Source organism: Delphinus delphis, chromosome 12 (genome assembly GCF_949987515.2).
Source record: "Delphinus delphis chromosome 12, mDelDel1.2, whole genome shotgun sequence".
NCBI lineage: Eukaryota > Metazoa > Chordata > Mammalia > Artiodactyla > Delphinidae > Delphinus > Delphinus delphis.
In genome coordinates this window covers 77,058,543-77,080,970 of record NC_082694.2, presented here as the reverse complement: position 1 = coordinate 77,080,970, position 22,428 = coordinate 77,058,543, and the positions used below count along the sequence as shown (strand labels likewise).

General features: G+C 46.8%; 1 protein-coding gene across 3 annotated transcripts in view; it reads left to right on the top strand.

Annotated features, from left to right (window-relative positions):
* Positions 1-869: 869 nt before the first annotated feature.
* The window catches only part of KCNS3 (potassium voltage-gated channel modifier subfamily S member 3), a 34,796-nt gene continuing 13,237 nt past the window's right edge, over positions 870-22,428 (top strand). The window contains exon 1 of one of the 3 annotated variants that reach the window (XM_060027631.1): positions 870-978. The gene's annotated coding sequence lies outside the window, so the exon portion shown is untranslated. Of the gene's footprint in view, positions 979-1,626; positions 1,727-2,792; positions 2,848-22,428 lie in introns of those variants that run through there. The other 2 variants (XM_060027627.1, XM_060027629.1) reach the window with 2 other exon arrangements.

Genomic DNA, 22,428 nt, shown 5'->3' with positions numbered 1-22,428 from the left:
CACAATGTAAACATATTTTTAGAATAATCTTAGATTTGATGCTAAAGGTGATGAAATGGTACATGAAAATTTACCTTTCCAGCTGCTTGCTTACAGCAGTGTAGACAAATGCTTTGGCCCCTCTTCCACAGAAGAGCGTGCAGGCTTGGGGGAGCTAAAGAACCATGGGATCAGGGTCAGAGGGCCCCCAAACACCTGTTCTCCATTCACCTGAGCCCCCCACCTCACCCTCCATGAGCCAAATGAAAATGTTGGAGGCTGAGGGAAGGCAGGTTTTCTCCCCTCCTCTGCCATTCCTGCCTGCTGCTACCCTCTCCTCTAGCCAAACCTCCCTGTACGGTGCAGGTTTGACCTTCTAGAAGCCTACCAGATATTGCTCCCTTACCTCTGACTCCCACTGTGGGCTTTGATCGAACAAAAATGATGAGAAAAACCCAAAGACACCATCGGGTACTTCGATGAGGTCAGAGAAAGTGTCTTTTACCTTTTCCATGCATCTCTTGGCCCCCATCCCCTCCCCCCGTGGGCCTGACTCAGGCTCTGGAACCTAACTATGTGTGGTCTTGCTAGGTGCTGGTCTGAGGCCAGTGATCAGAGGGTGCTGGGTTGGGGGCAGCTGGCAGACTGCCTGATGTGGGGCGGGAACCCAAGGAACAGTGGGCACCTACAGCTTGGCGCAGCTGGCTCTGAGGAATTATTGCCAAGTCTGCACAACTTAAAAATCTGCAGTTTGGGGGCGGGCGGGGGAGCGCGGGGGTGGGTCCCCGAGCGAGCGTCCCATTTCTCCTCCGGGCGGTTCACTGAGCCTTCTCGCTCACTGCAGAGGGGCGGGCGATGCCTTTGGACCACACGCCGGCCTTGCTGAAGTCCTGGTTCGTTCCTCAACCTCGGCAGAAGGCATCTTCCTCTGACCTTCGGGAAGGGGACCGGACTCGTCCTCCTTGCTCAGTGCATACGTCCGCCACCTCTTCTGATCTGGTAAGTCGAGGAATGGAGCGTGTGAAACAATCTTGTTCTGCACTGTGCTTGAGTCTTCAGGCAGCCGAGCTGGTGGTAAACAGGCAGGACCTGAGTCTGTTTCCTCCTTCGCACTTTGTTCTAAAACAAGTTGGGGGCCGCGATACTTACTAAGAAAATCCCGGCAAATTCGCAGGGCTTTGCTTGGGAGGAGAGGCGGTTGCCGGAGCCGCCGGGGCCGCAGAGGAGGTCATCTGTCTCCCACAGGTTCAAGGTACTCCCAGCCGCGGAGGGCTCGCAGGTGGGAGGCGCGGGGCGCGCTCCGGCATCCCCCCGGCCTGGGCGCGCAGCTCCACGGGTGACTCTGCACTTGGATCTGGGTGGGGGCGCGCGCCCCGCGGGGCCGCCTCTCAGTCCATCCAACAGTTCGCCTGTCGCGCGGCCCGATCCCGGCAGCCAGCAACCGCCCGCGGCACAGCGCCGCGCCCTCGGCCGGGGGAGCGCCGACTGGGAGCCCGAGGCGAGGCGGCGTGCGGAGCTGGGACCAATGGGGCGGCGGCCCAGCGGCCGGCCCCGCCCCGCCCCTCCGGCGGCTCCCGGGCGCCGCGCGCCTGCCGGGCGGGACAGACAGACTGACCGACGCGGGCCGCCCGGCTCTCCTCGCCGCAGCCGCGGCGGGCGCAGGGCCGCGCGGAGACGCCTGATCCCTGCAGCGCCGGCGGGCGGCGCCGCAGAGCGGAGCCAGCCAGAGACGCCGGGACTCCTGCAGGTACCTGCTTGTGTCCCCTCCTCTCCCTGCGCTCGGGAGACTTCTCCGTGCGACCCCGCAACTTTCCCCGCCTTTTTTTGCCCAGCCCCGCCGTGGCCTAGGTCACGGGTGCACGACCCCGCAGATCTACACCCGCAGGGGGACTTCGCATCCTGCTGGGCGCCTGTCTCCGGCGCTGTCCATCCTCCAGTCCCCAGACCCGTCGTTGCTGGAGTCCTAAGGATCCGCCTGTTGCGCGGGCTGTCGGCAGCCGAGGCAGTGTCTGGGTGCCTCGGAAAGCCGCAGGGAGGGTGTCTAGAATCCGCTCTTGAGCGCGGGGTGGAGGACGGATGGAGGCGGGAGAATCGAGGAGCCGGGGAAAGGCGGCACTTCGCGGAGGGGCATCCCTGGGGCGTTTCCTTAGCCGGGAAGCCGTTCCTTCTCTTCCTCGAGAGGAGGCGCTTTCCTGACGAATGTAAGTGCTTCCCAGGCCGCCTGCTCCGCCTTCTTCCCTGTCATTCTCCCCTCCCCTTTGCCCTGCAGCGGTGCGAGGCGCCCCGCGACAGTTGCTGGGAAGAGCGCAGCCAGGGCCCTTGCTCTGGTGCCGCGCTGCGCCCAGGGACTGCCGGCGCGCTCCGGGTGCGAGCGGCTTGTGGCTTGCAGGGCCCGTGTTGAGTCTCCCGCAGACTGCGTTCGGATCAGTGGTAGCGATGGGAGTGGGAGCCTCGGGGTCGGGAACTTTCCTTTCCCGCGCCTCTCTGGGTGGCTGCCCGACTTCTGCAGGTGGATGGGCTGGCGAGCGAAGCAGACCTGCCGGCAGGGGCCGCGGCGAGGCGGGCTGGGCGCCTTTCGCATTGCAGGGATCACTCCGAACCGCCACCCGCGCCGCTTCCCCGGCTCTGCCTCTTGTCGTTTGTGCCCTTGGTGTCTCCAGAGTCTCGGCGGGGGACACTGAGCCGGTAGTCTAACTGAGGCAGCCCACGACTGGGGTGGACGGCAGCCAAGACCTACCTCCACCCGCGGAAATGGCCCTGGGGCCCTAGTCTGACGCTGGGGCGCGGTGGTGGGGTGTTTCTCCTCGCCCTCCTGGAGAGTAGGCTCTTGATTTTTGTCTTTCATGTCACCCTCCGAGAGAGGAGCAGGTGAGAAAAACCGGATGGGAAACCTTCCCCTCCCTTTTCATGTATTTGCTTAAGTGATTTGCATAAGCGCTGGCTTAGAACTGTGTAAGTTACCCCTAGTTGCTCCCCTTTCTAGACTACTTGCAAATACCTGCCCAGGTAAACAGGCAGCAAGCATTTTCCTGAGCACCTGCCCGCTTGCTAAAGCCAGATGCCCTAGTGCCTCCCTCCCCACATGTCTCAGGCTGAGAGAGGGTGGCATTGATTCTGTGGTTGAACTTGGGGTACTGGGCAGGCCTCATTCTACCTCTGTTGTAAACTGCTTGAAGGCACTGATTCACTCAGAGTGTATCTACAGCCAGCCCACAGTGGCTGGGCCAGTCCTTGGTCATACCCAGAGCATGGTGAAGTTTCTGCCTCCCAGTCTATTCCGTTTTTCCTCACCAGATTCGTTCCTTCTCCTGTTCTAATCTTAAATTAGCCATTTCAGAACTAGGAATTGTCAATATTAGGGTAGGGAGGAGATGATACTGAAGTACTCAAGAATCCTGAAGCCAGAGCATGTTGTGAATATTTTAAGGAGACTTGCAGGACCTGTGTGGACTCAGGCTTGTGTCTGAGCCATCATTACCTGGAAAATCAGCCTGAACCAAAAAGCCATTAATGAATACAGCAAAGCTAAGGTTTTGCTGGTTAAAGTGTGCGAGAGCAAATTGGGAGGTTGGAAGCAACCTTTGTTCTGTTCAGAAATATTAAAATATTAAAAAGCCAATGCTCTGACACTTGAGTTTGCCAGCAAAGCACTAGTTAAGGTTTTTCTTCTTCCTTATTATTATTATTTTTTTAAAGTAGGGGAAAAGTGGGCACTTCAGCCACCTCCTCTGTCTTCAGTGGATTTTGCCCTTCGCTGTAATCCTTCACAGACCCTGCCTCCCTCTGTGCTACCAGAGATCTCCATCTGCCCTGTGTCTGGCATTTGGGGCTGGGATGTGCGTCAGCTCCGAGAGACCGCAGGCATCACAAGGGTTTTCCTCCACTTCTTTTTTTTTTTCTGGCCTCTCCATGAGAGGCATGAGGGATCTTAGTTCCCCAGTTCCCCAGACCAGGGATTGGACCCAGGTCCCCTGCAGTGGAAGCGTGGAGTCTTAACCACTGGATGGCCAGGGAAGCCTTCTTTCTTTTTTTTTTTTTCTCCTTTTTTTATAGATGATATTTATTGTCTGGATACCATATGCCAGCTATGCTGCTTGGCACTTTTCCAGGCATTATCTCATTTAATCCTCAGGACACCCCCATTGGGAAGTGAGGTTTCCCTTCTTGGTCACAGTGTTTCAGGGGGAGCCAGCAGTAGATGGAGCCCCTGCAGGGCATTCGGAGCCTGATGGGAGACCGCAGGGTGGGGCTGAGCCTGAGGTCTCACTGGCAGGCGAGGACAGCTATCCAGGATGGGGTGAGGCAGAGGGGCAGGTGGGCGTGTTTATTGTCTCTGCTGATCAGGTGTCAGGAAGGTAGATCTGCCTGGGTGCCACTTGTGTGAAAAACCTACTAGGACTGGGGACCTGGGCTCTAGCCTGATTTCTACCTGCTTATGGCTCCTTGACTCAACATAAGTCACTTGGCTTCTCTGAGCCTCAGTCTCTTTAGCTGCAAGGATGTAGACATCTGACATTGTTGTTACCCCGTACTAGGCACTATGCTGAAAGCTCTCCACGTATTAATTCACTTCATCCTGATGACAACCCTAGGAGGTAGGCTCTTTTATTATCCCATTTTAATTTAATTTTATTGGCTTAAAACAACAGAAAAATGTTCTCTCACAGTTCTGGAGGCTGGAAGTCCCAAATCAAGGTTACCCACAGGGGTACCCTCCCTCCAGAGGTTCTGTGGGCAATCTGTTCATTGCCTATTCTAGCTTTTGGTAGCTCCAGGCATTCCTTGGCTTATGGCTACATAACTCTGACCTCTGCCTCCGTGAATTAACCTATTGTAGATGAGAAAAAAGAGACAAATGAGTATCGTGTGCAAAGTCACATAATGAGGATGTTGTAAAGCCAGGATTCTATCCCTGGCAATCTGGCTGTGGAGCCACTGTGAGATTCTGTCCTTTTTGTTTGTCCCTATAGCCCTGATGCTGTGGCCTGCACTTAATAGGACTCAGACTGGGCTTGTTGAATGGTGACAGGGAGAGGTGGCTTGCTGTTACCAGGCGACTTTTTGGCCCCCTGTCTCCCCTTGGAAAGAAACTTGAAAACGATGCAAGAAAAATGTTCTTTTTTCTTTTGCCAAAGTTATCCTCTTTCCAATGGAATTCTGCCCAGCTAGTTGGGAAGAAAGGAGACAGATCATAAAGACTGTGGGCCAAGTCCACCATCTTTGTGTCTCACAAAGGAGGGCAGTGGATGTGGAGGGTGCTTGGAGGTGGTGGAGTTTGAATTTCATCCTGAAGCTGGCTTTTGGTTATTGCTCTTGGCTAGTCAGGGTGCTTAGCTGGAGCAGGGGAGGAGGAGAAAGTACTTTTTACTGTTGTTATTTTATTTTGCATTCAGTGACATGGTAGGTGAAACTTGGAGAGAAATCCCAATTGCGATGAGCACATCAATGACGTTTAGAATGTGCAGCCAAATGTAGAAGCTGATTTAGAAGAACTCCCATCCTTGTTTTCCTTTATCATTTCTTTAGATCGCCCTTTGCAACTTTGCAACACACACACCTACCCCTTATAAAAGTAAACTATTCTTGCTAAGCTATAAGTAGTTCCTAGATTAGGTTGTAGTGTTTTTCTTTGTGGGCAACGGGGTCTTGCTGTTTCTGGAATGCTGAGGAGCCTTGCATCATGGTGGGTTTTTTTTTTTTTTTTCAGAAGCTTTTCCAGCATATTTCTGCTTACTTTCTATTGGTCAGAATTGTGTAAGAGGCAGAGAAAGCAAGCAGCTTTAAAATATATATATATATATACATATATATATATTTAACTTTTTATTTTATACTGGAGTATAGCTGATTAACAATGTTGTGTTGGTTTCAGGTGTACAGCAAAGTGATTCAGTTATACATATACATGTATCTATTCTTTTTCAAATTCTTTTCCCATTTAGGTTGCTACATAATATTGAGCAGAGTTCCCTGTTGCACCATAGTTTGCTTGGAGTAGATACCTTATAAAATTGTCTTTAACTGCACAAGCGTTGGATGATAAAGGCCCAAGACCCCCTTTTAGGCGGTAACGTTACAGATGTTAATGTTGACAGCAGCTGGCTACAGTGTGCTTGCCGAAGTTCCCAACGAATGAAGCATCCTGCTGGGGTCCTGAGCAGATCAGCTGAGCTCAACTGAGCGCCCAGCAGATGCTCACCAATGTTGACTTAATGATTAACTTCTGTGGTCTTGTATATATCCTCTTTACATATACAATTATGCACAAGCATTTATTTAACAAGTATTTGAGTACTTACCCCATATTATGTACAAGGCTGGGGCTGGGTAGGAGACAGACGTTAAACAAATAAATGCAAACATTTGAGCAGAGGCAAATGTTCTAAAGAACTTCATCCGGGAGAGTAGCAAGGGTGGGAGGATGCTAGTTTAGATGGGGGAGCTGGGAAGACCTTTCTGAGGAAGAGACTTCTCCTTCTGAGGGATGGAGAAGAGTTTATCATGTGAAAAGGCAGAGAAAAAGATTTCTGGGCTGCACGGTGTGAGGATTCTAAGGCAGGAATGAGCATTGATGGTTGGAGGAGCTCCAGGAGAACTGGCCGGGGCACTGGGAGAAGGTTGGAGAGGAGGGCAAGGGCCAGATCACGCTGTGTGCTTTGAGCCAAGTTCAGGATCTTAGAGTTTATCCTGAGGCTCTGAGAAAGAGATAATGGAATAGTGGCAAGGGAGTGTCAGCTTATGTTTCTCGAAGATCACCTGTGAAGGCTGTGAAAACGATATTAAAGAAGAAGAGATTAGAGAGGTTCCAGCGTGGCAGTTGGGAGCCTAGTTAGAGGCGTGCTGGGGATGTGGAACCTCAAGCCAGCTTGGACTGAGTGAGAACGAATGGGCGGTGAGGAAGTGGTACAGGTACAGGTTGATTATGAAACAAAACAGAGACAGGGTGAGTGCAGGGCAGGGTTTGCATTTATGTCCGTCTATGTGGAAGGCGACCGCGGCTGATGTTAGGGAGCTGAGTCCAGCTCCTCAATAAACCAACACATACCCATCTCTGTGTGTGGGGTTACGTGGTACGTACTAGCACTTCTAGAAGGTTAGACATTTGTCTGACTCTGTCTCCAATCGCTGGGTAAGTTTAAGCGTATCACTTGTCCTTCCCTGTTTTTTTCCCCACAGCCTGGAAATGTTATGATTAAAAAACTAGATAATCTTTCTATGAGTATTCTTCTTCCATAATGTCATTTATATGTGTTAATTTGGATTGTTTATATAAATTGAATTAGGAGAACTAGGAGTGGGTATGTGGGAACATTTGTGGCGAGATTCTAAGCACTTGGTCCTTGATGATCACCGGTAAGCTGCTTTCGAATTGGCTTAAATGGAGAGAAATCAGTGATCAGCGTGGTGGTGGTGAGGAGATGCCAAGCCTCTCCAAGATGTATGGGGGCGAGGCCCAATGGGGAGCCTGAGGCATGGCTAGAGGCCAGTTTTCTGTGTTTCAGTGGAATCCTCCTTTCCCAGGTCTTCCTCGTCACATGAGACTCTTCCTCTTTACTCACTGGTATCTTGTAAAAAGATTCAAGAGAGCAACATATGGTCCGTCATCTGGGAACCCATGTTTAGTGGAATATGTTGGCCTAAAGATCAATAAGGAACATCACGGATAGCCTGATGGAGTCTTGAAGAAGCGGTGGGTGAGTTCCCAGTGACCAATTTATAGTTGTAAGGAGAGCATAAAAAGGACCATATAATTGAAAACTACTCCAAACATTGGTTCAGAGGCCTTTTGAAGACTTCTTTCAGTAATGGTGACTTATATCCTGACAAATAATTAGTGTGTTGAGATAAAAGGATATCAGCAGACTAGCATTTTGGGCTTGAACATGTTTACATTTTTTTACTTACATTCTTCTATGAACTGGTTTGGCTTTTCCTGAGCCCTGAGTGGCCTGCCAAAGTGAACCTAAAATCATCTCCTGTGATTTACTTAAGGTAAAGAGTTTATTTGGTTAAAGGGATGGGAGATCTCCGTGGTTAAAGATCGTGGTTTGCAGATTTGGATACGCCTGGCAAAAGTATTTCAGCACTTTTGTCATTGAGGTCAGTAAATCATACCTTCTGGGTAGTGTTTTCTTGTAGGTTTTTAAGATCCCAGTTTTCTAAGCGTGGTACCGTCCTGAGGCCACTGACATAAGACCTCTGCCCGGCCTCCACCTCTTGGTCATGAGCTGTTGCCTGGCCAAGATTTAGCCCCTAGGCTTTTTCAAGTTTGAGCCTTCTTGGTGAAGCTTGTCTCCTCTGTGCTAAATGTGTAAATAAAAAGGGTCATTATGTGACAATGTTTATCTATCTATCTATCTATCATCTATGCTGAGGTGCAAAACGATATCAATATCCCCATACATTATCATCTCCTTAAATCACAAATCCTACAGTGTAGGCTCTCCAAATAGGCAAAAATAGGAATCTTATGAAAGTTCATATGGGGCCTGAGAGCTTCACCTTTAAGCAGTTTCCACAGGCTTCTGGATCTAAATAGAAATCAAATGTCAGAATGGTGCCTCTTTTTGGCGATGAGCACTGAGTTCTCTTTTCCCAGCTCCTCCAGACTTAAAATGTGGAAGGTGCAGCACGCTTTGCCTTCTCATCTTGTGTCTTCTATACAGCACTTTGAAGCAGAGAGTACCCAGTAGGATGTACAGTTATATAATGTGGCCCTAAACTCCCCTGGCTTTGCTTTTTTACCAGTTGCTCCTATCACCCATATCAACAGTTGCACGCCAGCAAGGCCTGTTTTACAATCCTTCATTTGTAAGTTAGTGTCAGCACTTCGGAAATAATTCCCACTTAAGCGTTATTAGGCATCAGGGTTAGGTTTCAGAGTGCCCCACGAATGCAGAATTAAGTCCTAAGGAGTGGGGCGGTAGATGGCTTTGAGTAGTGGACGTGCAAGACTGTGTGGTGTAGACGGGAGAGGATGGAGCCCTCTCTCCTGGGGACAGGGTCCTGCCGCACACACCCATCTTCTCAGACGCAAGCCTCGAGGAGGAAGGGCACCCATTAGTGTGGGCTGCTTAGCTGATTGGGCAGAATAGACAAATCCACAAAAAAGTACCGTATCGGGTAGAGAGTTTCAGTTTTGCAAGGTGAATGGTTGCACAGCCCCATGAATGCATTTAATACCATTGAGCTGTACACTTCAAAATGGTTGAGATGGTAAATTTTAGGTATTTTACCAAAATAAAAAATTTGGAAGAAGGAGAAATTGAGATTCCAGTGCTATGAAATAACGTTTTCAAGTGTTTTTCTCTCAGGACTTTACATGCTTAAAAATTATCGAGAACCCCCCAAGAGCTTTTGTTAATGTGGGTTATATCTGTCAATATTTATATTAGAAATGAAAATAGATGCATTTCAAAGTATTTAATTATTAATTCATTAAAAATAACAGTGATCATCTCATAACATGTTAACATAAATGGCATATTTTAATGAAAAGTAACTAGCTTTTTTTTTTTTTTTTGCGGTACGCGGGCCTCTCACTGTTGTGGCCTCTCCCGTTGCGGAGCACAGGCTCCAAATGCACAGGCTCACGGCCATGGCTCACGGGCGCAGCCGCTTTGCGGCATGTGGGATCTTCCCGGACCGGGGCACGAACCCACGTCCCCTGCATCGGCAGGCGGACTCTCAACCACTGCGCCGACAGGGAAGCCCAGTAACTAGCTTTTTTAAACAAAATTATGAGTGACATTGTTTTACACTTTTACAAATTTATTTACTGTCCGGTTTAATAGAACACAATGGAATTCTTAGAGTTGCTTCTCTATTAAGTCTGTTATGTTTTCAAACATCATACATCCTCTGGAAAACTCCATAGGACACTTGTGAGAGAATGAGAGGGAAACGGGAAGATAACATCTTAGTTTATTATGAAAATAGTTTTGACCTCATGAATACTTTAAAGGATCTTAGGAACCTCAGAGTTTCCTGACCACACTTTGAGAACTACTGCTATAGAATAAATCTCCAGCCAAGTTAATTTTTGGTTGTGTTATATGTTTTAGTCTCTTTTCCTCTAATATTATCTGAATTTGAACTTTAGCAATTCCATCTATTGCTTATCTGTGATTTCAAATGAAAGAACTAGGTGGCTCATTAAAAAAAAGAACTATCGTATCATTTGTTTTTCTCAAGCATGCATTTTCATTTACTATGGAATGAGGACTTCCTTTCAACATCTCAGAAGGAAAGTCTGCACCCCTCCAGAGGCTGTACTGAAAGCTGTCCCTGAGGCTCTGTCCTACTGTCACATGTTACTGCTGCGCTCACTGGAGGGCTTGGGGGCTCTCCTTTTCTTCCTTCCTGTTCTTTCCCACCTCATTCTTCATTGTATGGAGAACTTGGAAACTCAGAGAGAGGTGAGCACACATAGGACGCAGATTGGAGAAAGGAGAGGTGTGAAAATTTATGTTAAGACGTCAAATTGAAAACTTTCTGACTTGCATCACTGGGGATCTCATTATTTTATAATTTTTTCATATTGATAAAGTATGGAATTAGTCAGAGCGGATAGTTCTGGGCAAAGCATTAAAAAAAATCCTCTCAGGATGGTTTTCAGGAGCTGGATGTTGGTGAAGCATGCAAACATTTCTCCTCCCTTCCAAATAATGGGTTAGGTGTTCTATAAACCATCATATTTATTAGGTGCTATATGAGCTGTCATATTTAGAATGTTAAGGGAACTTCTTTTTGTGCCCCGTGAAATAAATCGTCACTGTGGCAACTTACTACAGCAACAGACATTTGGCTGCTTCAGAGTTTTGTTGTAAGTGTGCTGAGGATTTATGATTTGGCAAATCTGTGACTCCTAGCAGCGATAAATACTTTCCTACAATCCTTTGGAAAGACCATAATGTGTCAGGTGTGCAGACTAGGCAGAAACAATAGCTTCTCATCCTGTTGTCCTGGAGTCTCCAGGAAGGACTGTATGATGTGAAGACCCCTTCCAAACAGCCTCGTCCACTCTTTTGAGCAGGAAAATCCTTGTCTTTACTCTCATGCAGAGCATTAATTTAGTTATGCTTCCACCAAACATCTCTCCCACTTCTCTGCTGTATATCAGATGCTGATACCACTGTGTATTGGTGATATTGCTTACAAATATGGTTCGGTTCTGCAAGCATGGAGGGTGGTGCCTATGTAGCGTGAGATGTGTACGTGGGCGCGTGTGCACGTGCGCACACGTGTAGTACATAAAAGGGGAGTGTCCTGGAAGAGGTGACATTGGAGCTGACTTCTTGAAGACAGAACTGGAACTAACTGGAAAAGAAGGGAACAGGGAACAGCTTCAATGAGAAGGAGAGTGAGCTGTAAGGTCGGGGATGGGAAAGAATCTGATGGGGCTGAGGCAGAGGGATTGGAAGTAGATTGGGGGACGCAGCCGTCAGAGAGGCAGGCAGGGATGTTCTTGCTTTGACATCAGTGGAGGAGTTTGAACTCTATCCCAAACACACTGGGGAGCCACTGAAGCTTTACCTAAACGACACCTTCTGACTTGTGGTTTAGAAAAGTCTCTCTGGCTGCCTGCGGAGGTGGAAGGGGTGTCAGTGAGAAGGGGGGGCAAGATGCTGTCACTGACTCGTCTACTAGTGGGATTTGGGTGCATTAGAGCGGGGCCTCTATCACCCAGGTAGTTAGTTTGACCTGTTCCTTAGACTTCTACATTCTTTATCTTTATATTTTAAGGTCAAGAATAGAGACTTCTCTGGGAAGGTTGAATGGAATTTTTGGCCACACATCTGCTTCCACTTCCTGCAGCCCCATAATTTCCTTTGGGTAATTATTCCTCCCCATTTGAACGTTGTCTTGGTGGGATGGTAAGCGTTAAGGATTTCCCCGAGGTTCCTTCTGCCCCAGTCCAGCCATTGGGTGGGCAGGTGACGTTGCCCAGCCTATCAGGCGCTCTGTCAGTGGAGGGACTGGAGGACGGAAAAGTCCACTGGCGTGTTCCTTGCTCTGCCTAACCAGACATCTTCTTCTATCAGTTAGTTATTTCTGTTTCCATGTCCTTCAGAAGTGCCCTGGCTCCCGTCTGTTGCCAGGTGTGGTTTTTCAGACTTCTCTTTGGTCCTGAGAGCTTCAGATAGCCTCTGACTGACGCACACTGGATTTGCTGGTGAGCCCCCTGGTTGTTGCTTGTATCCAAAGGGCCTCCGGTGACGTGGGAAGTGCCCAAAGGCCTTACTTCACACCAGAGCATGAAGACTAATCTCATGGCCTTTTCTACTGGTTTTGAAAGGGGAACAGGGCAAACGCAGGACAGTGTTTGCTGAAAGGGAACGAGGGAAGTACTGAAAGGGACACAGGAGACGAAGGCCCTGTCAGTGAACGTTGCGGGCCTCCGACTGTTGCCGCAGGTGATCCTGACTGCAGGTGTGTCTACCTGGGTGTGTGTGTGTGCATGTGTGTGTGAAAATAGCATCAAAGAGATGGGGCAATCGCTGTGTATTTAGAATTTCAGTTCTTACTCAGACGACACTCAGGGCTCTGGCAATATTTATGTAGTACTTATATAAATGAAGTATTGGGTACTGCTCGAAATGTGATATACATAATAACTCACTTGTTTCTCATCATAATACCTCGAGGTAGGTATTATCATTTTATCTTATATTACTTGTTCATCTATCTATTTATCTATCTATCTAATCTATGTATCTACCAACAGATGAAGAAACATCAATGAGAGATTTTAATAACTTACCTAAGTCATAGAACTAGAAAGTGGCAGAATTGGAATTCAAATCAGGTCAGGCTAAGTACAGAGTCTGTGCTCTTGCCTATGAACCTTAGCTTTAGGTACTATCTACAGTCAGGAAGACTGACTGTACATACTTTGTTGAGAAAAGTGCACAAAAAAATTGTGACCCTTGTATCGAACACCTGTGCTCTATACAATGACCTTTGAAGATGTTTTGTAGCTTTTCATAGAAAGAACATGAGATGATAAAGGTTACGTGTATTCTTCCCACACTTATCTAGGGATATAGGATAAAAGTGAAGTTTGCTGTAAGTACGTGAGCCTGGTGTGTGAGGACAGACAGCCAACAGGAGCAGAGTATGACCAGCTCACCCACATGGGCCTTGCTCGGGGAGCTGGGCTTGGGCCCAGGGCTTGCCGTCTCCCATGTGGACTTAACCATTCTGAACCTCACTTTCCTCATCCGTAAATGATGGATTATAATAATGCCTGCCTCTCTGGGTGGATCTGGGGATGAAAGAAGATCATTCATTCATCCATTGTTTCTTGCTGGGCATCAAGGATGCAAAAATTAAGAAAAAATAGGCCCTGCCTTTGAAGAGGTCACAGGGTCATGGTGGAGGCTTCGAGGAAATTGTTCTACTGCAGCTCAGCAAGTTACATACTCAGATGGAGGCAGATACTGGCGGATGGGGGATGGGGGGACCTGGTTTTGGGGTAGGGAGAGGTCAGGGGTCAGGACTTGGTTTTGAAGAATATGATAGAGAATATGAGTATTGAAGGGCATTCTGAGCAAACAAGTGAGAAGTTAGGGGCACTTGTGGAGAATTTCAAGTAATTCTTTACAGTTCTAGAGTTTGAGTTGGGTTGTGACAGGTGAGGATAATGGATGAGGAATGATAATAATACTGAGAGCTAACATTTAATTGAGCATTAACTACATACCAAGCACAGAGAGCTTTATTTGTATTATCTCATTTTTAGGCCTTGTCACTGCCCGATGTGCTATGTGATATTTTGTAGCCATGTTTCACAAATGAGGAAGGTGAGGCTCAGAGAACTTAAATGACTTGCCCAAGTCACATGGTTAGTGAGTGGCGGAGCTGGGATTGAGACTCAAGCCGTCTGGATCCAGAGTTTATCCTGAAGGCCAAGGGAGCCATCAAGCACATTAAGGTTGTGCATTTTAGAAGGTAACTTTAGCTTGGATTGAAGAATGAATTTGAGAGTAGGGAATGGGGACAGGCCTAAGGCAGGGAGGACGGTCAGAAGTCTATGGAGTAAACCATGGAAAAATACCAAGCGTCTGAATGAAAGCAGAGGCAGGAGAGAGAGAGGGGAAGGAAAGGGACTTGAGAGATATTTGGGAGCAGAGGATGAAAGGAAAGTGTGGACGTGTTTATTTCAAGATCCCGTTAGGACAGTTGAATGGATACATCCAGTAGGCAGTTCCATGAGTCCACAATGTAGGAGGAAGCTTAGGGCTGGAGATCCACACCTGACCTCTGGAGTTGGGTGAAATTTTCAGGGAGAAGAACTGTGGGATGAGGAAGTACCCACGGGGTGGGGAGGTGACACAGACTTGAGACCTGCAGATTGTATCCAGGCTACAGATCTGTTTGATTTGGCTTTACAGTATTAAAACATTAACAACAAAGTTGATAACAGTGAAAAAGTTGGGAAAGTTTCCATAAAAATAAGATTTGTGGGCATTCTTGACAGTGTGGGGCAGCCTGGCCACCTGATGCTCACAGATAAGGGATAGCGGTCCTTTTTTGGCGGGGCTGGTGCTCTCCAGCTTCTCACAATGGCCAGGTGACCTCCTTTCTCATTTTGGGCACCTGCTGAGCCCCTGCAGGTATTTTATTTTGTGACCTCAGATTTAAGATTTGGGAAGAGGAAGCAGAGTTTCATAGGAAACCAAGAATAAGTAGCCAGACAAGCGGCGTCAGTGAACGGCAGGGGCCGCGAGGTCAGCAGTGGCAGATGCCTCGGACAGGTGAGTCACGCACAGCCGGGTTTGGTCACCTGAAGATGCCTTTAGCAAAAACACTTAGTGCGGCGTTAGGGTAGGTATTGTAGCAGAAGAAGGAAGGATGAGTGTAAAAAATGTTTTCAAGCAGCTGTGTTGCAAAGAGGAATTTGGGGTTGGGAGATTTTATTTTGTGTTATTTTTTGATATGTGAATGCCTTCAGCACATCTATATAAGGACGTATGTGATATAAAATAGTACTTTCTTCCTTTACCCTTGACTTACATTTTATAACTACAAGGAATCCAGTCTTGGCTTTGGTTGTTTAGCAGATTATCCTACAAGAAAAAGGTTGTTCTTATTAAAACTACCTGCTCCCAGGGTATAGGATGGCGTGAGGTGCTTTATATGCCTATGAAGACGGCCCTGTGAACTTCTGATTTTACCAGCATTCAATGCAGTTTTGCTATTCTGATATGTAAGCAGCAGTGCCTTTAGAGGGGTAATTCTACATTTTAGCAACAGCAAGTTAAGTCAAGCCGTGGCCATGTGGTGATTTATAACCTGCATTTACTTATGCCTTTGTAAGCTGTCCATTTCCTTTTTTATCATTTGCCAGGTGGAATCTGTGTGATGATCGTATCAACCAGCATCCCTTCTATTTCAGTCTGGGTTTGTGTGCTTTTATTGGTTTTATGCCATATGCCAATTTTTCCATTTACTTTTTTTGTATTTGTTATGCTATAGCTTGATCTAACTTATTGTGTGTGTGTGTGTGTGTGTGTGTGTGTGTGTGTGTGTGTGTGTTGGAACTATCTTGTCTTTGATGTAAAACTCTTTTTATTAAGGAAAAAAATGTATCTCCCTTCTGCAGTGGCTGATAAATAAGCTACTTTTCCTCTGTGGTGGCCACAATTTCAAACTCACATCTGCTATGATTTTTCTCTTCTGCCAGTAGTGCAGTGGGCAAGAAAGACTTTAAAATTCGACATGGGATGGAAGCAGCCAGTAGCCAAGCTATGTGATAAATGTAAACCAACTAACTGATTATCAGTCAACTCAACATGTAATTTTTAAGACCCTCATATGTGTCATGTAAAGTTCAAGGCACTGGGGGATACAGTGACGCATAAGGCAAAAGTTTCTGCTTTCATGGAGCTCATATCCAAGTGGGGAAACAAACTATAAATAAAATAAAGAAACAAAGCATATGTCTCTACGTGTATTTTAGGGATTAACAAATGCTAAGGGGAAAAAATAAAGTAAGGAAGGGGGCTTGGAGTTTCATCGAGGGATATTTTAGATAGGGTAACCAAGGAAGGCATCACTGAGAAGCTATCATTTGACTAAAGACCTGAGAGAAGTGAGGAAGGAGCCATGCAATCACCTGGAGACAGAGCGTTCTAGGCACAGAGATCAGCCAGTGCAAAGGCCCTGAGGCAGGAATGTGCCTCACTTGGCATGATTAAGGACTGTTACAGGGACCAGTATGGGAATGAAAGAGAGTGAGAGGAGTAGAAGATGAAATCAGATGTCAGGCGGGGGAGGGGAGATTTTACTCTGAGTAACATGGAAGCCACTGCTGGGTTGAACACAGGAGCAAAGTGAAGTGACTTACATTTTGACAGGATCTCCAGCTAAGGCATTGTCAGCTCTTTTTGTGCCACAGACCCCTTTGGTAGTCTGGGAAGCCTGTGGACCACTTTTCAGAATAGCATTTTTAAATGCAAAAAAAAAAGTCACAAGATAAAAAAGAATCCAATTGTATGCAAATACAGTTATCAAAATACTGAAACCAACTTATGACTTAGCAATACAGGTATATGTTCTTCTTTATTAACTCATTAAAGATGATCTAGCCATTTCAGATCACTGCAGTTCCTGGTGCACTGCTCTACCTGGTGGCAGCCTCTAATTTTTCAGATGTTCTAGAACAGTGATAACTCCAAGAGGGTTTTTTTTTTCAATTTTTCTGACTGGTTCCTTGTGGCTGAATAGTTCAGGAGACCTGGGGTGTGGTCCCTCAGTTTCAGCAGATTCTCTGTATGGTCACATGCAGTACATTTCCCTTCCACAGAGACATCTCTCACTTGGGTAACTCCTGGCTCACAAAGGTGTGGACGGTACAGGCAGAATTCTTCGTATTGTAAGAAGAAAGAATCTATTTAAATATGCCCAGGGAATTCCCTGGCAGCCCAGTGGTTAGGACTCTGAGCTTCCACGGCAGGGGGCCTGGGTTTGATCCCTGGTTGGAGAACTAAGATCCCACAAGCCACATGGCATGGCCAAGAAAAAAAAAGTTAAATAAATAAATAAATAAATAGCCCATGTCATAGGGCTGTATCTTGGCCAAACGCACCCATTTTCCGCTCTCCGTACCTACCACAAGCTTTTTAGCCTCCATGTCTTTGCACGTGTTCTTTCCTCTGCTTGGAGAACAGCCTTACGCTTACCTGTCTCCTTTACCTGTTCACATCTGACCTGACTCTCGGGGCTCAGCTCTGATACACCTGGTTATGTAGTTGTCCTTCCTTCCCTATCTGAGGAGGACCCTTTACTTCCTCTGAACTGCAGCACCTTTTTGGTACCTCCCCTAGTGTTCATATTCTGCCTTGGGTTGCAGTTGTTGATTTACCTGTTTACCGTCCTCCAAGCTCTTCTAAGCTGCTGTAAGCTCTGAGGGCAAGAGCCATGTTCTGTTTTGTTCTCCATAGTTCCCAGGACAGGGCCTGCCTTAAAGCAGACGGGAATGAACAGCAGAAGCTTATGATTCCTACAAATGACTCCACAGCACGTCGGCAGAGGGTTCTCTTTCACTCAGATCTGGAAGTTCACTTAACGTCTACCCCACTCCCTCTCCTCCCTTCCCAAATACTGACCAAGGCTGCTTATGACCTTTTATGTTCTCAAGTAGAAACAACTCTTTTCCTAAGTGTTTTGTAATACTTGTAAAGAAATTTGCACAATGTTGGAGATATAGAGTAGAAGGAAAAAAATCACCCAAATTCTGTCATCCAGAGAGAATACATTTCACATTTTGGTGCATATTCTTATAGATTTTTTTCATTTTAAATTTATTTATTTATTTATTTACGGCTGTGTTGGGTCTTTGTTTCTGTGCAAGGGCTTTCTCTAGTTGTGGCGAGCGGGGGCCAGTCTTCATCACGGTGCGCGGGCCTCTCACTGTTGTGGTCTCTCTTGTTGCGGAGCACAGGCTCCAGACGTGCAGGCTCAGTAGTTGTGGCTCACGGGCTTAGTCGCTCCACGGCATGTGGGATCCTCTCAGACCAGGGCTCGAACCCGTGTCCCCTGCATTGGCAGGCGGACTCTCAACCACTGTGCCACCAGGGAAGCCCCTTTTTTTTTCATTTTATAAAGTCAGACATAGTTTATAAAGATCAGAATCTTGACACTATTGTATTATAATTATTTTCTTCTTTTCCTTAGCATATTGTGACTATTCATGAATCTATGGGCAGTGGAGCACAGTGGATAAGAGAAGAGCTTTAGAGCATTATTGTTTGAGTTCAAACCATGAAACTATCACTGAAGAGCTGTTGACCCTGGAGAGTTAGTTAACTTCTCTATTTACCAGTTTCTCTGTCTGTAAAATGAATCCAATAAAAATATTACTTGTACCAGTGTTGTGAGATTAAGTGGGTTCAGGCATGCAAACACTTAGAGCGGGGCCTGACTTGGTATGCGGAGCTGTTATTATCATGTGAGTGTTTTTAATGGCCACAGAGTATTCCATTGCATGGCTACCTCCTAATCTATTTAACCATTCCCTTACTGATGGACTTTTAGGTTGCCTTTGACTTTTTACTCTTATGAATAATTAATGATGCAGTGAACATCCTTTTATCTACATCTTTGGACACATGTCTGATTTCTTTCCTCAGGATACATTCCAAAATGTGAAACTGTGGGATTTTGTGACACACATTACTAGTGTCCTCCAGAAGGTTTCCTTTAACCGACTGCTACTGCTACTGTCATTGCATGATAGGTTTTCTTTCCCTGCACCTCCCAGAACTGTTTGCTTTCAGTTGCTTATTTTATCACTGTGTTAGTGGAGATGTCTGATGCATCAGCCATTGAAAACGTGGGGGACAGACAAGCTCAAGCACAGAGTCTAAAGCCCCCGGGGGAGCTGATTTGCCTGCTTCCTGGCTGCAGGCTGAGCCTCTGTTTTTGGTCAGCCACAAAGCAGGGGGACTCCTGCAAGGTGGAGGGAACCAGGGTATTCCTTCCCGGGACCAGTGGAATGGCGGCAGTCCCGGAGGACCACGCAAACGTCGGTGGCTGTGTGGTTCTGCTTTTTCTTCTGAGGTGCTCACCCTTCCACGGGGCTTTCTTTCTGTGCATTGTCTTTGGAGGTGACTCAGCAGCAGCTACTCCCTGCCTCTGTTCCCCAGGGGAGGTTGTCTAGGAATAGAACCCGAGAAGAGGCCAGTGGTGTTTAGTTACCTGTGCTTCCAGCCCTTGGGATTTCTGGGGATCGTGTTGCATTCACTCATTCTGGATGGCCAAGAGAAATAGAATTTAGATTAACCTTTCAAATGTCATTTAGAGGCCTTGCTTTAGAAAGCACTTACTGGTTTGCTCTCCGAAGACCAGAACCCCTATCAATTTATTTTTAATTCCTGAATATGTTAGACCCTGGGAAGTTGTCGTTTTCTTCTTGGGACAGAGCAAAATAAAGGGAAAAAAACATCTTTGTTAATTCAAGGATTTTTCATATTAACTTAAGGGACTTCTTGAAATTTGATAGTTTGGAAAAACTAAGTCGTTTGGAGATATTTTTAGTAATCTACTTTCTGAATCAACTAGACAGTGTTGTGTTATTCTGATTGCTTTGGATTATAGGATTCAAATATAAACATAATTTACTGGCACATTAAATTCCATCATGGTGGCCCGATGGCGATATTTTACTTTTATTTAAGCAAAACCCTGGACCACACTTCTCACTAGTGCAGCAAGGTAGAGGTGAGGTCAAATTTCACCTTTTCTTATTATTTGTATTATCTCATTACTCTTTGATTGTGTTGAAAATTGGTCTGTGGATGATGAATAGGGGCGAGACTACAAAACTGATAGATATTTGTATCTTTTCCTGGAATGTCAATGAGTTTCCGCAAGATTGACAGATTTGGTTAGGAGTGGGTGTGGCCAGCCGGAGCGCCATGCCCCACAGGAAGTAGAGCATGTGCCCTACACATCCCTGTAGATGTGCCCCACACATCCCTGTAGATGTGCCCCACGCATCCCTGTAGATGTGCCCCACGCATCCCTGTAGATGTGCCCTACGCATCCCTGTAGATGTGCCCCACGCATCCCTGTAGATGTGCCCCACGCATCCCTGTAGATGTGCCCCACACATCCCTGTAGATGTGCCCTACACATCTTTGAAACTATATTAGTGCACGGGCCCTGTGTGTTCTTCTGGCACCAAAAACATTAGCAAACATGAGACAGACTCTCAGAGAAAATCACTAACCTTTACTCCCGACTCACGTTGTGTGAAGCATGCTTTGAGTTTCAACAAAAGGTTAACCTTGCTTTTATCTTTCCTCATTTGCAAAGTTTTGCTTGTCTGACACCAGACATGCCAGGACTGAATTCTAAAAGAATAAGTGTTTGGGGGAAATTTCCCCAGCCCTTCTCAGCCGCTGAAGTATTAGTACTATCTGTCATTCTGACCTTTCTGAACTTCCAGATCCCAGATAGGTGTCTGAGGTTTTTTCACTCTGCCCGTTGAGTGAGAACCTAGCAGTGGTTCTAGCAGTGGTTCACCACTGGGGATGATTTTGTTCTCGAGGGGACATTTGGCAATATCTAGAGACATTTTGGTTGTCACACCATGGGGGGTTGGGAGGAGGGGTACTGCTGTCATCTAGTGGGTAGAGTAGAGGCCAGAGATGCTGCTCAACAGTGCATAGGACGGCCCCCAGGAAAAATAATTATCTGGCCTCAAAATGTCTATAGCGCTGAGGCCGGGGATCCCTGCTGTAGAAGTTTGCAAGGTCAGGATGTCTCCAGAGGAGCCAGCTGGTTGCCAGGAGGGTGCATCATGGTGTCATTTACCTGGTAACCTTATCACGGATTGGGGTCAGCTCTCTCTCAGACTTGCAACTTCAGAAACTCACTTTCAGATGTCCCAGAGCTGATTAAACTCTAGGAGGCTGACTTGAATAGAAACCCCCAGGAAGGTGAGTAAATAACCTTCTTTTTGCCTTATTAAATTCCACTAATAAATAGAACTGGTGGACAGAGTGGACGCTTGTGTTGGCTGCATAGCTTATATGCTGTCTGTTGGCAAGGAGCCTGGGAAAGGAAATTGCTAGCAGGTGCCTCAGGGAGCCTGGAATTAGAACAAGGGGAGATTTGGGGGTATCTAGCGATACCTGAAACTCTGAGGTCTTAAACCTCCACTCAAGATGTATCACATCAATGTTGGAGATGCTGTGTCTTCAGGATAAGACTCTTCTCCTTTAGGAAGTGCTGGAATGGGTCTTGGCAACCCATCTTGATCTTTGACACTTTTCCTCCTCTGTTTCCATTGCTGACCCACTGCCTTTCATTATCCATATTGATTCTTTTAATTAATTTACTTTTTAGTCTTGTTGGCTTGGGGGAGAGGAATTGGTTCAATAAAAACGTGTCAAGCATCATTGGGTAACATCATTTGAAGATTGATATTAGGACTCTGTCCCTAAATGGAGGCTTCTCAGTCTACTGGGTGGCGCTGGGGTGACAACATTTCAGAAGAATGTGAGCAGGGCCACGACAGGTGCTCTCAGGATTCTCTGCAAGTACAGAGGACACAGACCTAGGCTGCAGTGTCCCTTGGAGTGTCTGCTTTGAGCTCTCCGGCACTGATTTTAGAGTTTAATTTTGGGAGAGCGACCTTATCCCTGTGATTGTGAGTTCTGGGAGAGGGACTGAGGGCATCATTATCACTCCTGTGTACTGTCTGCTTGTTGGTTTGATTTTCTTCGTTCTGTTCCAAGATTGGATGTCAGGCCTCAGGATGATGAAAGAGTCCGATATGCCACTTAAGCTTCACCCTTTCCCCTCTCAGTATTGGAGGCAGTCATCTTGTTCGTTTTTGAAGGCTGTAGTCAACCCACCAAGAAATACAGCCAGGCTAGAGGGGAGTCCAAGGATGCCGCAGAGGGTCTCCCTTTGTCCTATGACGAGAGGAATTATGCAGAGGCTAGCAGTACTCAAGTGAGCACGATGTGTTTGGCCAGGATCCTGCTGAATCATTGAGCACAGTCAGAAACCTGCTTAAGTGCTAAATCACAGACAGTTGCACACGGATACGGACGATAGGAGCACAGAGAAACAGAACCATTTGGTGGGATTGTCAAGCAGGAAGGAGAGAACGTGTTGGATGTACACATTTTTCTTCCCCCCAGACCTGCTGGTTTGGGCCACGTTCTGCCACCTCTACCAATCCTTTCTTAACTTTCCCCAACAACTAAAAGAGGACCTTGATTTTCTACAGTAATTGAAATCAGGCAGACCTACCTGAACTTGACTCCTGTCTCTGGCACTCATGAGGTGTGGAACTTTGGGCAGACAGCTTCTCTGAGCCTCAGTGTCCCACCTATAAAATGGGAATGTCAGCACTTACCCCTTACGGTGGTTGAGGAGGGAGGGGATGTGTGTGAAACACTCGGGAAGGTTCCTGGTGTGTTGTAGGGA